At 44.4% G+C, this 12,044-nt stretch overlaps 1 non-coding gene across 1 annotated transcript; it reads left to right on the top strand.

The window, feature by feature from the left end:
- The first annotated feature begins 582 nt into the window (after positions 1 to 582).
- On the top strand, positions 583 to 753 carry LOC120944494. The gene has a single exon (XR_005750396.1). It is a non-coding gene; the product is annotated as a U1 spliceosomal RNA (small nuclear RNA).
- The last annotated feature ends 11,291 nt before the right edge of the window (positions 754 to 12,044 follow it).

Raw genomic sequence — 12,044 nt, 5'->3', positions numbered from 1 at the left:
TGTTAAGGAGAGGTTGGGGGTGTGCACTGGCAGCGTGCAAAACCGTATTGCCGGCAGAAGGCTTATGAAATAAGGAGGCCTTGGAGTCTACCCTCCTTGTCAATATGGATCTGTAAGTCAAGGAAATTAATGTGATCCTGACTACATTCCATGGTAAAGCTTAGGTTAAAATCATTTACAGTGAGTTCGTCCATCAGCCGCCCAAAATCATCCCTGGTGCCCGACCAAAAAATTTAAATGTCATCTATATATCTTGACCATGTAATCACATGTTGTAACAAAGATGATAGATGATCGTTGGAAAATAATTGCCTCTCCCACCCCCCCAAGTACAGTTTAGCATAAGAGGGGGCACAAATGGTCCCCATAGCCACACCCTGTACCTGGAGGAAGTGGGAGGTGCCAAATAAAAAACATTTTGAGTAAGAATGAACTCGAGCAACCGAAGGATGAACTCGCTGTAACCACCAGATGACGAACGATCATCTATCATCTTTGTTACAACATGTGATTACATGGTCAAGATATATAGATGACCTTTTAATTTTTTGAATTGCAGATTGCTAATTTACTAGAGTTTGTGTACTTACCTGGCAGGGGAGACACCATGATCATATAGGTGGTTCTCCCAGGGCGAGGCTCGGCCATTGCACTCCGGCTGTGCTGATCGTGGTGTCTTCCCTGCCGCTTCTCGGCCTTTTGGCTAAGATCAAGTGTAGTATCTGTTCTTATCAGTTGTCAGAGGAGCGCTGAAGCACCTCCGTTGGGAGGGTGGATGCAATCCAATGACGTCATTGCACCTGGAAGGATGGTTTCAGCAGGGACTACGCCGAGCTGCCCGATAGATACTGGGGGCCGGCCTATGGTTGCGTCTGAGCCATCTGGAAGGGTGCTCCTGGTGAGGATGGGTGGCTGCACTTGGTCTTGTTTTTTTTGCCGAGTTCTAGTCTGGCCTTCTGGCTGGCTGGTGTAAGTGCTATCCCTGTCGACGATCCGGTAGGAGGTGCTGGTAATGCCCTTTGCTGAGTGGGGCAGAGCCATGCAAATCCACCCGGGTTGATGGGGGGTCTGGAGGGGCTAGTAGAGAGGCTGCTAACTGGTGCAGCAGTTCTCCCCAAGAAAAACTCGAAGGCCTCTCTAGCTGGCAGGGGTGGAGGGCTGCACTGGCCGGTCGGGGGGTTGGATCTGGAAAGAAAAGCCTATGGTGCATGTGCCCCTGGAGTGGCAGTCAAGGGGTATCTGAGAATCACTGTGAGTGAGGGTCACTTTGATTTAAAGATACCACGGTCACTGCACCAGATACACGTTTTTTTTTGCACCTGCCTCCTGGGCCGGGCCTTTTGGCTAGGACCGGAGGAATTTTTTATTCCTGGCCGGAGGGCCTGGTCATTGTACACCACAATGACCACTTCTTTCACTCTCCTCTCCACTATTCCTTTCCCCCACTTTTTTTATTTAAGCCTATGTTTGTCACGTTTTTGTCTTATTTTTGTTTGTGCACGTTTTTTTCACTGTGTGACTATTAGGGTGCGGGTCCTCGGGCCAGCCCTGAACGTCTTGGAAGTGGGTGGACATGGCCTTCTGGCTTAGTTCACCTTCTCTCATGGGGTCTCCCTTCCGGGGAGCCCCACCTAGTACTGGGAGGGTTCTGTTTCGGCAGTCCCTCCTCGGAAGTTGGGTACGTGTCGGCTTCAGTTGCTCGGACCACAGTACCTTAGTCCCCGTCTGGAGCCTAACGCCCCCCGGGGGATCAGGGTTTTTGGGTCCCTTCTTCACAGGAGGACCACTTGACGTTTCACCCGTCTGCACATTTTTGTGAACACTCTTTATGTGTGTGCACATTTTTTCTGCACCGGGTGGAGTTTTTTGGGTGTTTTCACACGCCATAGGCTTTTCAAAAAAAAAAAAATCTGCTGATTGCTGGTGCAATGCTTTACAGGCGCCTAAAAAGAATGTAACGCACATTTGCGGATATGCATTTATTATTATTTTTTAAAGGGTGAACTTATCCTTTAAGAATACAAAAAAAGAGGAAAGGGACTCCAACTAGAAACTCATTGCAGCACATGTATAATTAAAGTTTTATTGTTACAAAAAGAACGTATCCTTTAAATATCAGTTGAAGATGGATTCACCTTTTTAAAGCGGTGCTCTACCCTAAATAAAACAATCTCAATCTTAATAAACGTTTACTGTACCTTATAACCAAGATAGGCTTCCGGTCTGCAGACATCGGGTTTCCGATGGGTTTTCCGTTCTTTCCTGTCCCGCGCAGTGTCTTCTGGGAGCTTGTGTCATAGCTCCCTTGTTATCATATTTGGCCCGTGTTAGAGGAAACATCGCGCGACTTCGTCCAGCAGGAAGTGACGCGCGATGTAAACAATGGAAGGAGGGCGGGCATTTGAAATCTCTCCATTACAGGACAGATCGAGCGGTGGATGCTGGGATTACAGCATCACCGCATCCAGGAAGTCTCTGCTAGTGGGATTCATAATGCCCACAGTGAAGATGGCAACGGCTGAAGAGACGTAATATAAGTTATTATTAGAGACAGCAGCACATATAGACGGACCACGAACACGCAAAACGTGAGTTAATGTAAGCATTAAGAATAACTGTTTAACTAACCCCCTCAAAAAAAAACGTTTTGGCATGGGAGATCCGCTTTAAAAATAATAAAAACACAACAAAAATAGGACTACACTAATTTAGACTGAAATAGAAACAGTTTTTCATTACAGGACCACCTACACACTGCATTCAAAATCCCAGTTCCTGGCATAGTGCACCGGCAATATCTTTACTCAATCTCATAAACATGTTTAAGCAGAGAAAGTGATAATTAATTTGAAATTATTACCCTAACCTGCTGATAAATCTAATATAAACGCCAAGATCTTTTGACTTAGTAGGCATGCTTTATAGCTGAAAGCTTAAAGCGGAGGTCCACCCAAATGTTTTTTTTTAAAGCCAGCAGCTACAAATACTGCAGCTGCTGACTTGGACATTTACCTGTCCAGCACGCCCACAATGTTGGCAGCCATGGTCAAGCAATCGCTCGTCTCTCGGCTGCCCTCGCCGCCATCCTCGGTGAGGGAATCAGGAAGTGAAGCGCTACGCCTTCACTGCCCGTTCCCTACTGCGCATGCGCGAGCGGCACGGCCCATCCTCACTGGTCCCCGCTCTCTCCTGGGACCAGTGTGTTTCCCTAGGATACAGTAGGGGGGGGGGGAGTGGTGTGACTCCCACAGGAATCTATGCCCGGAAGTGGGCGCAAATACCTGAGACAGGTATCTGCACCCCCCCCCCCTGAAAGGTGCCAAATGTGACACCGAAGGGGGGAGGGTTCCGAAAAGCGAAAGTTCCATTTTTGGGTGGAACTCAGCTTTAAGTGTGCAATAACTATAGCCAAATGTATAAAAAATCTTTATCGACCATGTCCCCACATAAAAAAAGGCCAATTAAGTCTACAGCATTAGAATTACAGGGTTGTGGGATTAATTTTAACATACATTATGGGCATTTCTTTGAAATGAAATGAAAGTAAAATTAGAGATGGCAGCATCCAAAGATTCGGTCTCTATCTTGCATTCACATTCACATAACCATATTAGGGCCAATTAACCTACCAGCATGTCTTTGGAGTGTGGGAGGAAACCCAGGCAGGCAAAGCAGAACTTGCAAACTCAATGCAAGTAGTGCCATGTTTGAGATTCAAGTCAACCCTAGTGCTGTCAGGCAATCGTGCTAACCACGTAGCCACTGTGCTGCCCATTATATATACTGTTGGTCAATTTCAACAAGACAATGCAAGGAGCAATAAGCATACTATATAACCTTTAGCAATCCGTGTACTCTTATCAGTCAAGGGCTATTTCTCATTGGGGTTACAGAATTGTTTACTTTGTTCCTTGCTGATTACTGATATGTATATAAAGTATATATGGCAGTTGCAGAAAATAGTTAAATATCCCATCCGTCTTGTAATCCAGTTGTCCACTGTATGGTTGAAACTAGGGCAGGGCTTTCTTAATGCATGGGCACCCCTGGTGCATTACATCATACTTTACATCATACTTGCAAACTGTCCCGAGTTTGATGGGACAGCCATGCTTTTTATTAAGCTGTCCTGGGATGGCCATGTTCTGTGAAGCTTCCTGGAACCTGTACTGTGCCCTACTGATCCCAGTATTGTGCCCTTCTGCCCCCCCCCTGTACTGTGCCCTTTGTGTTGATTAGTCTTTCACTTATGGTATGTTTAATTTTCTAAAATCTATTTAATTGAACGTACTAATAAATATATGTTTAATTCAACTACAGTATTTATACTTTTTCTTGAAAGTAGGTGCGTAAATTGGGGCAGGCTAGTAAGGGCCCCACTACATTACTTTGCCCAGGGGCCCATGATGCTTTTAAGACGACCCTGAAACTAGGAGTACAGTATACTCAGAAAGGATAGCTGTTATTGTTGCTTGGGAGCAACACATGTGCAGACAAATGTTCTTTGACTGCTTGCTCTCATGGGTGCTTGTGTTCACCAGTTCAATGCAGTCATTGTATTGAGTAGTTTCTGCTAAATTGATGCTTTTATTTCTAAGCCATCCTTATAGGCCTCCTGATTTGAGCTTGTGACATTAGACTACTCTCTTGTTTCTTGTTTTCATGTTTATATTTTTCTGGTTCTGAACTACTGCTGCATTAGTTTAAATCGCAGCTCAGTCCTTGGCTATGGTTTGTCTCCTGATGTGGTGCCCTATCTGGAAAGTTGGTCTTCTGGTCACCACCGTATTGCTCAAATGGCAGCATCCCATCAAAATCCACCTTAAACGGATTTGTCTAAAGTAAAGTCCAATTTCTTTTTTCTAGTTTTGGGCAGAGTAGGGAAAACAGAGCGAGAACCTTGACTAGATTTTTAATTCCGGCTCCCTTGTAGCAAAGATCCTGCTGAGAAGTATATGTATTAAAAATTCAACATTCCTCAAAGACATCAGATATCAGACAGTAGGGATGAGCCGAACACCCCCCCATTCGGTTCGCACCAGAACCTTCGAACGGACCGAACGTTCACGCGAACATTTAGAACCCCATTAACGTCTATGGGACTCGAACGTTCGAATTCAAAAGTGCTCATTTTAAAGCCTAATATGCAAGTTATTGTCGTAAAACGTCTTTGAGAACCCAGGACTTGCCCCAGGGAACATGTATCAATGGAAAAAAAGTTTTAAAAACGTTTAGAGACATGCCTCTCTTTGATAGAAAACTGGATGACTAAGAGTTATCTTAAACTCAACAGCTCCACAACAGAACTTCTTCTGTTTCGGGCCAGTCGCAAGAGTCAACTGGCTACAACCTGGACCCCACCGCCCATTCTGGGCCAAACCATCTCCCCTAGCACCAAAGTCAAAAGTCTCGGGGTCATTTTCGACACCTACATGACAATGGTTGCACAAATAGGGTCAGTAGTCAGCAGTTCTCACCATCTGCTGCGCCTACTATGCAGACTTATTCCATTTATCCCTAAGGAAGACGTAGCAGTCGTGGTGGGGACAATTGTGAACTCCAGACTGGATTATGCAAATGCCCTCTACCTCGGACTGCCAAAATACCAAATCACTCGCCTGCAAGTCATGCAGAATACGGCCGCCAGACTTGTGACTGGGAAAAAAACATGGGAATCAATCTCACCTTCGTTGAGAACCCTTCACTGGCTGCCAGTAAAAGACATAATTGCTTTTAAAGCACTCTGTCTGACACATAAGTGCATCCATGGGAAGGCTCCGCAATATCTTTGCGATAAGATAGAACCCCACAATGCCAATCGCGTTCTGCGATCCACTGGCCAAAACCTGGTCAAGGTACCCAAAGCCAGATACAAGTCCAAAGGAGAAAGAAGGTTTGCATTCCAAGGTCCAAGACTATGGAACGCTTTACCAACCAGCATTCTGTTGGAGGAAAACCACCTGGCCTTCAGAAGACAGATTAAAACTCTGCTCTTTTGATGTCAAGAGACAGTAACATTCAAGCGCCCAGAAGCGATTCAGTTCGCCTCGCTATATATAAGTTTCATTCATTCAGAAGCAGTGATTTTAATGATGCTTAAATAAAAAAAAAAAAAAAAAAATAATTCCTTTAAATATTGTACCTGCTGGGTGTCTATAGTATGCCTGTGAAAACATCTTTGAGAACCCGGGTCTTGCCCCAGGGAACATGTATCAATGGAAAAAAAGTTTTAAAAACGCTCGTTTTTTTTAGGACTCCTGAAAAAAATACAGTTTTTAAAACTTTTTTTCCATTGATACATGTTCCCTCGGGCAAGGCCCGGGTTCTCAAAGACGTTTTCACAGGCATACTATAGACACCCAGCAGGTACAATATTTAAAGGATTTTTTTTTTTTTTTTATTTAAGCATCATTAAAATCACTGCTCCTGAATCTTTAGGTGCAAACTACAGAGCACACGGCCCGTACACACCAAGTAGCTTTAGGTGCAAACTACAGAGCACACGGCCAGTACACACCAAGTAGCTTTAGGTGCAAACTACAGAGGACACAGGCAATAAACCACGTAAGAATACTGCAGCTAGCACAATCACCTGCCTGCCAGTAAATTAGGAAGAACTGATCTAGCTAAACCATACAGTGTATAAATGTATGTACAACACCTGGGATGTATATATATCCTCTACACACTGTAACATTAACTGACTAGCCTGCCTTCCTACCTGCCTGCTCTATCTACCTGCAAAAAATGACACTCTCTCGGTCCTCTCTTAACCACCGCAACACACTACACAAGGCCGACCTGCAGGCGGCCTTTTATAGTGTGGGGCGTGTACTAAACCCCCATAGCCATAATTGGCCAAAGCCACCCTGGCTTTGGCCAATTATGGCTCTCCGTTTTTTGCGCGCTGTGATTGGCCAAGCATGCGGGTCATAGTGCATGCTTTGCCAATCATCAGCCAGCGATGAAACGTAACTCGAATTTGGTGCGAACGACCCGTTTTGTTCGTATTTCGACTAACGATCGAACATGAGTTCGACTTGAATACGAAGCTCATCCCTATCAGACAGATATATAGGCATTAACCATCTGGCACACACTGGTAAGTCAAACAATTGTTCCATGGATACACGTTCATACAGTGGAGAACAGTAGTCAGCTTTTGTCAGCTTACTTTCATCGAAAAAAAGTATCCTAAAAATATGCCAGAGCATCAGCTGAAAAATATCATATGTAATGTTAGAGCCAGCAGGAATTTAAGAAAGACAGATGTTGCCAACCAAATCATTTTTTTTTTTTATGAGGAAGCTTGAAGAAACCTAAGCAAAGAGGTGACGGTGTATGTAGCATATTTGAACTTTACTACATTATTTCACATGGTTTCTTAAAGCTAATGTTTAAAGTGGTTGTACACCATGTACAACCACCTTTACCTACAGGTAAGCCAATATTAAGACTTACCTGTAGGTGCTGGAAATATCTCCTATACCTCCACGGTTTAGGAGATATTTACAAGAAAGCCGTGCACCGACGTCTACTCCGCATGCACACTTTAGAAAGGGCAGATCGTGCCGTTTATAAAGGGGTCATTCTGTGACTGGTGGCTCCCGGGACATCATGCAACTCCGGCCAGTCACAGAGCCGGAGATCGAGACCCCGGAAGGAAGAGGGGTGAAGATGGACGCTCACTGATAGTGGGGACAGCGGTGACATTGCAGGCTTCGGTTTCAGGTAAGTGACACATAATGGGCTACGATGCATAGTAGCCCATTATGCTTTACCTTTGCAGGGAAATAAAGAGGAAGTAAACCCCATCAGGGTTTAACCTGGCTCAGGTAAGGATCAGGCAAAGGCCATTCAAGAATTTAGTGGAGATTCACAAGGAGTTGACTAAGGCTGGTGTTAGTGCTTCAAAAGTCCACACACACAGACATATCGCATTCCTTGTGTCAAGCCACTCCTGAACCAGAGACAACATGAAATGCTTCTTACCTGGGCTAAGGAGAAAAAGGAACTGGGCTGTAGCTTAGTGATCAAAAGTCCTCTTTCATCAAATTTTGTATTTCATTTATAAATGAAGGTCCCTGTGTCCGGAGGAAGAGTGGTGAGGCACAGAATCCAAGCTGCATGAGGTCCAGTGTGAAGTTTTTACAGCCAGTGATGATTTGGGAAGCCACGTCATCTACTGGTGTTGTTTCCACTGTGTTTTATCAAGTTCAAAGTCAGCGCAGCCCTCTATCAAGAAAGTCTAGAGCACTTCATGCTTCCCTCTGCTAACCAGATTTTTGGAGATGCTTATTTCATTTTCCAGCAGGACATGGCACATGCTCACACTGCCAAAAGTTCCAATACTTGGTTTAATGATCATGGTCTCACTGTGCTTGATCGACCAGCAAACTCGCCTGACCTAAATCCCATAGAGAATCTGGGTGGTATTGTTTTGCTTTAGTCTTTTTACAGGTTCTTGCAATAAAAGCCAAGGAAACTAAGGCCCCGTACACACGGTCGGTTTGGTCCGATGAGAATGAACCGAAGTTAATTTTCATCAGGCCAAACGACCGTGTGTATAGGCTAGCGGTCTGGTTTCCTTCGGTCCAAAATTTCTAAACATGCTTCAAAACCAAACCGATGGACCGCTGCCCCATCGGACCAAACCGATAGTTAGTACAGAAAAGCATCGGTTCAAAACCTGCACATGCTCAGAATCAAGTCGACGCATGCTTGGAAGCATTGAACTTTGTTTTATTCAGCACGTCGTGTGTTTGACGTCACCAAGTTCTGACCCGCTCGGATTTTGGACTGATGGTGTGTACATATATCAGGCCGTACGGCCACTTCAGAGGTGAACCGATGAAAACGGTCTGACGGGCCAGTCTCATCGGTTTGGTCCGACCGTGTGTACGGGGCCTTAGACTTCTGTAGTGTATCAATGCTTTACTAAACAGAAAAGCTGCACATACTGTACAACTGCACAAAACACAATTCATAGCTCAAATAATATGCCTACAACATGCACAAGCTAATTATCCTTTCTAGCATAAATAAGCATGTACAGTACAATATGTATGCAACAGTTTCTCAACTTGGGCTTTCAGTTGATGAATGTCTTCATGATCCTTTGTTTAAAGTCCAACAACTTTCTCCAAAGTCCTCAAGCTTCTAGCAGCCATGTCTTGCCTCTTTGTCTTCCACAACCAACTCCTTTGTCTCACCACATGCCTATTTCAAAACCTAATCCCCTCCCCCCAACTTTCGCTTACATCATATCCTGTCCTCTGCTTAGCAACCTAAACCAATTCAACTGGCTTATTTGGATATCAACGGGGGGAGCTTAGTTTAAAAAATCCAGCTATGCAATCAAACCAAACAAATACATTTGCTATAATATCACCTAAATATCCATAGCAACACAGGTATTGTCAAAAGAAAGATGAGAGATACCAGACCCAACAATGCAGACGAGCTGAAGGATGCTATGAAAGCAACCTGGGCCTCCATAACACCTCAGCAGTGCTACAGGCTGATCGCCTGCATTGTGGAAAAAGTGTAGCGCTAGAAATGATTTGAATTCCTAGTGATGAATTCATAAATAAATAGAATAACCAATGATTATATACAACACCACTTGTGACAATGGATAGTGTTACTATTAGTAGTAGTCCATAAACATCCAATGAATGGATACTAGTGACAAGAAACTGGGCAGAGCCGGAAAATAAAAGTGAATGAAAAACTGTTCATAAAACAAAGTTCATATACGAAGAATCCAGTGACTAGGTGAATAGACAAAATCAAACGGTGATTGCTAGACAGAAAATCCACCACCACTTATGATAGGGGGCTTACCGGATAGATTGGACCCAGAAGGGCATATACCCACTGGGCCAATCAAACTTGTAAATACGATACACTGTAGAGGATATATCACAGATGTCACAAAGCCAGGAATCATTGATAAGACCCCAGATTAAGTACTATTGTTGCGAAACATGTCGGGGAGGACTGCTGTCATTATTGCTACCCTGATTTTATGAGCTTGTTTTACCACTGCAATATGTGAGTTCCTCTCTTTTAATAAATACCTTGTTTTTATACGGAATTATGTGCGCTTCAATTTCTTCTTTTACATTGGGATATCTGATGTGTCATCTCTGGGATTTGCTGTAAACCATCACCTGGTGTGAACCCCTGGATTTCCCTGCCTGAGGTCTTATCAATGATTCCTGGCTTTGTGACATCTGTCATATATCCTCTACAGTGTATCATATTTACAAGCATATAGTATATGAACTTTGTTTAATGAACAGTTTTTCATTCACTTTTATTTTCTGGCTCCGCCCAGTTTCTTGTCACTAGTATCCATTCATTTGATGTTTATGGACTACTACTAATGGTAACACTATCCATTGTCACAAGTGGTGTTGTATATGATCATTGGTTATTCTATTTATTTATTTATGAATTCATCACTAGGAATTCAAATCATTTTCCACAATATTTTTTCTAGCAAATTGATCTTTCTTGCTGTGTTAGCTGCTCCACTCACACATTATTAGATAGCGCGGTATTTTTTCTTTTGTATTTTGATTGCCTGCATTAATGCCTCCATGCATTGATGCAGTAATTCATGCAAAAGGAGCCCACGTATTAAGTGCATACTATAATGTATATGGACATACTTTCCAGCAAGCCAACATTTTTGTATTAAAAATTATTATACTTTTTAAAAAGTAATTTTTTTACAATTTAAAAAGTAATTTTTTTACAATTTAAAAAGTAATTTTTTTACAATTTAAAAAGTAATTTTTTTACAATTTGAAAAGATTTTTTTTTACAATTTGTTATTTTTTTACAAGACGGGTAAGCCGGCAGTGCCGTGGAGGGCAGCACAGTGACTGGGGGCACACAGAGGGGGATCAGAAGCAGGCAGAACAGGGAGGGGGGTTGCAGCGAGGGGAAGCAATTACAGGAAAAATGCCCTGTGTCTCTCCCTGCAGCAGCTGAAAGCTGGCAGAAGGGAAACCGACTTTTAATTCCTGCAAAAAGCCGCACAAGGCATCCTTCTGTAATTGCCCCTCTGCCTGACCTCACCGATTCCCTCTGCTGTCTGGGTCCCCGTGTGTGCCCGGGCCCCCTACAGGAGGACTGGTGGTTCTCCCCCCTATCAGCGGCCCTGCATACTACAAATTCCATAGTCCATCTTGGGAGCAAGCAAGAGAGGGTGGCTACATCCCTACATACAGTGGGACCATGGAGAACGAACATAGCCACCCTCTAACAGGAAGTCAGATCACAGCATGAACAAAAAAAAAATACATTTGGAAGTTTGAAGGAGGCTAACAGCAAGAGAAGAGATTTTTTTGCATTAGGAATGCATATTTTTTTCCCAGTGTTTAGTGTCACTTTAAATGTGTCAAGCAGAGCTTTATAACAAACACAGTCCAATTGGAAACCATGTAAAAGCACATTTTAACAATCAATCGTTGGATGCTATCTTAAAGCGGAGTTCCACCTAAAAATGGAACTTCCGCTTTTTGGAATCCTCCCACCTCCGGTGTCACATTTGGCAGGAGGGAGCAGATACCTGTGTAATCCAGGGCATAGGTTGCAGCAGTGACCTATGCCATGTCCGGCGCCTACTCCTTCCACTCCCGCTGTCTTTTGGGAGAAGACAGCAGGGACCAGTGGGATCGTGCAGCGCGACTCACGTATGCGCAGTAGAGAATCAGGAAGTGAAGCCGCAAGGCTTCACTTCCTGATTCCCCTACGGAAGAAGGCGGCGCCTCCACCCGAGAGCCGAGGGACAGATCGGCTTTGGGTGCCGACTAGGGGTGCAACGGATCGTCACCGATCCGTGATCCGAACGGGTCACCCCGTTCGGATCGGCACACCACGCGATCCGCGGAGCGCTCCAGAGCCTCGGCCGTAGGAAAGTCCCCGGCTTAGGCCTAGCTCCGGAGCGGCAGCCATCTTGCTCCACCCCCGTGTGCTTGTCAGAGCACAGCGTGACACGCCTCCCCGCCTCAGCGCGCTCACTACAGACC

This window comes from Rana temporaria, chromosome 6 (assembly GCF_905171775.1).
Source record: "Rana temporaria chromosome 6, aRanTem1.1, whole genome shotgun sequence".
Taxonomy (NCBI): Eukaryota; Metazoa; Chordata; class Amphibia; order Anura; family Ranidae; genus Rana; species Rana temporaria.
The sequence above is the reverse complement of the archived record's forward strand: the minus strand, read 5'-3'. Positions and strand labels throughout refer to the sequence as shown.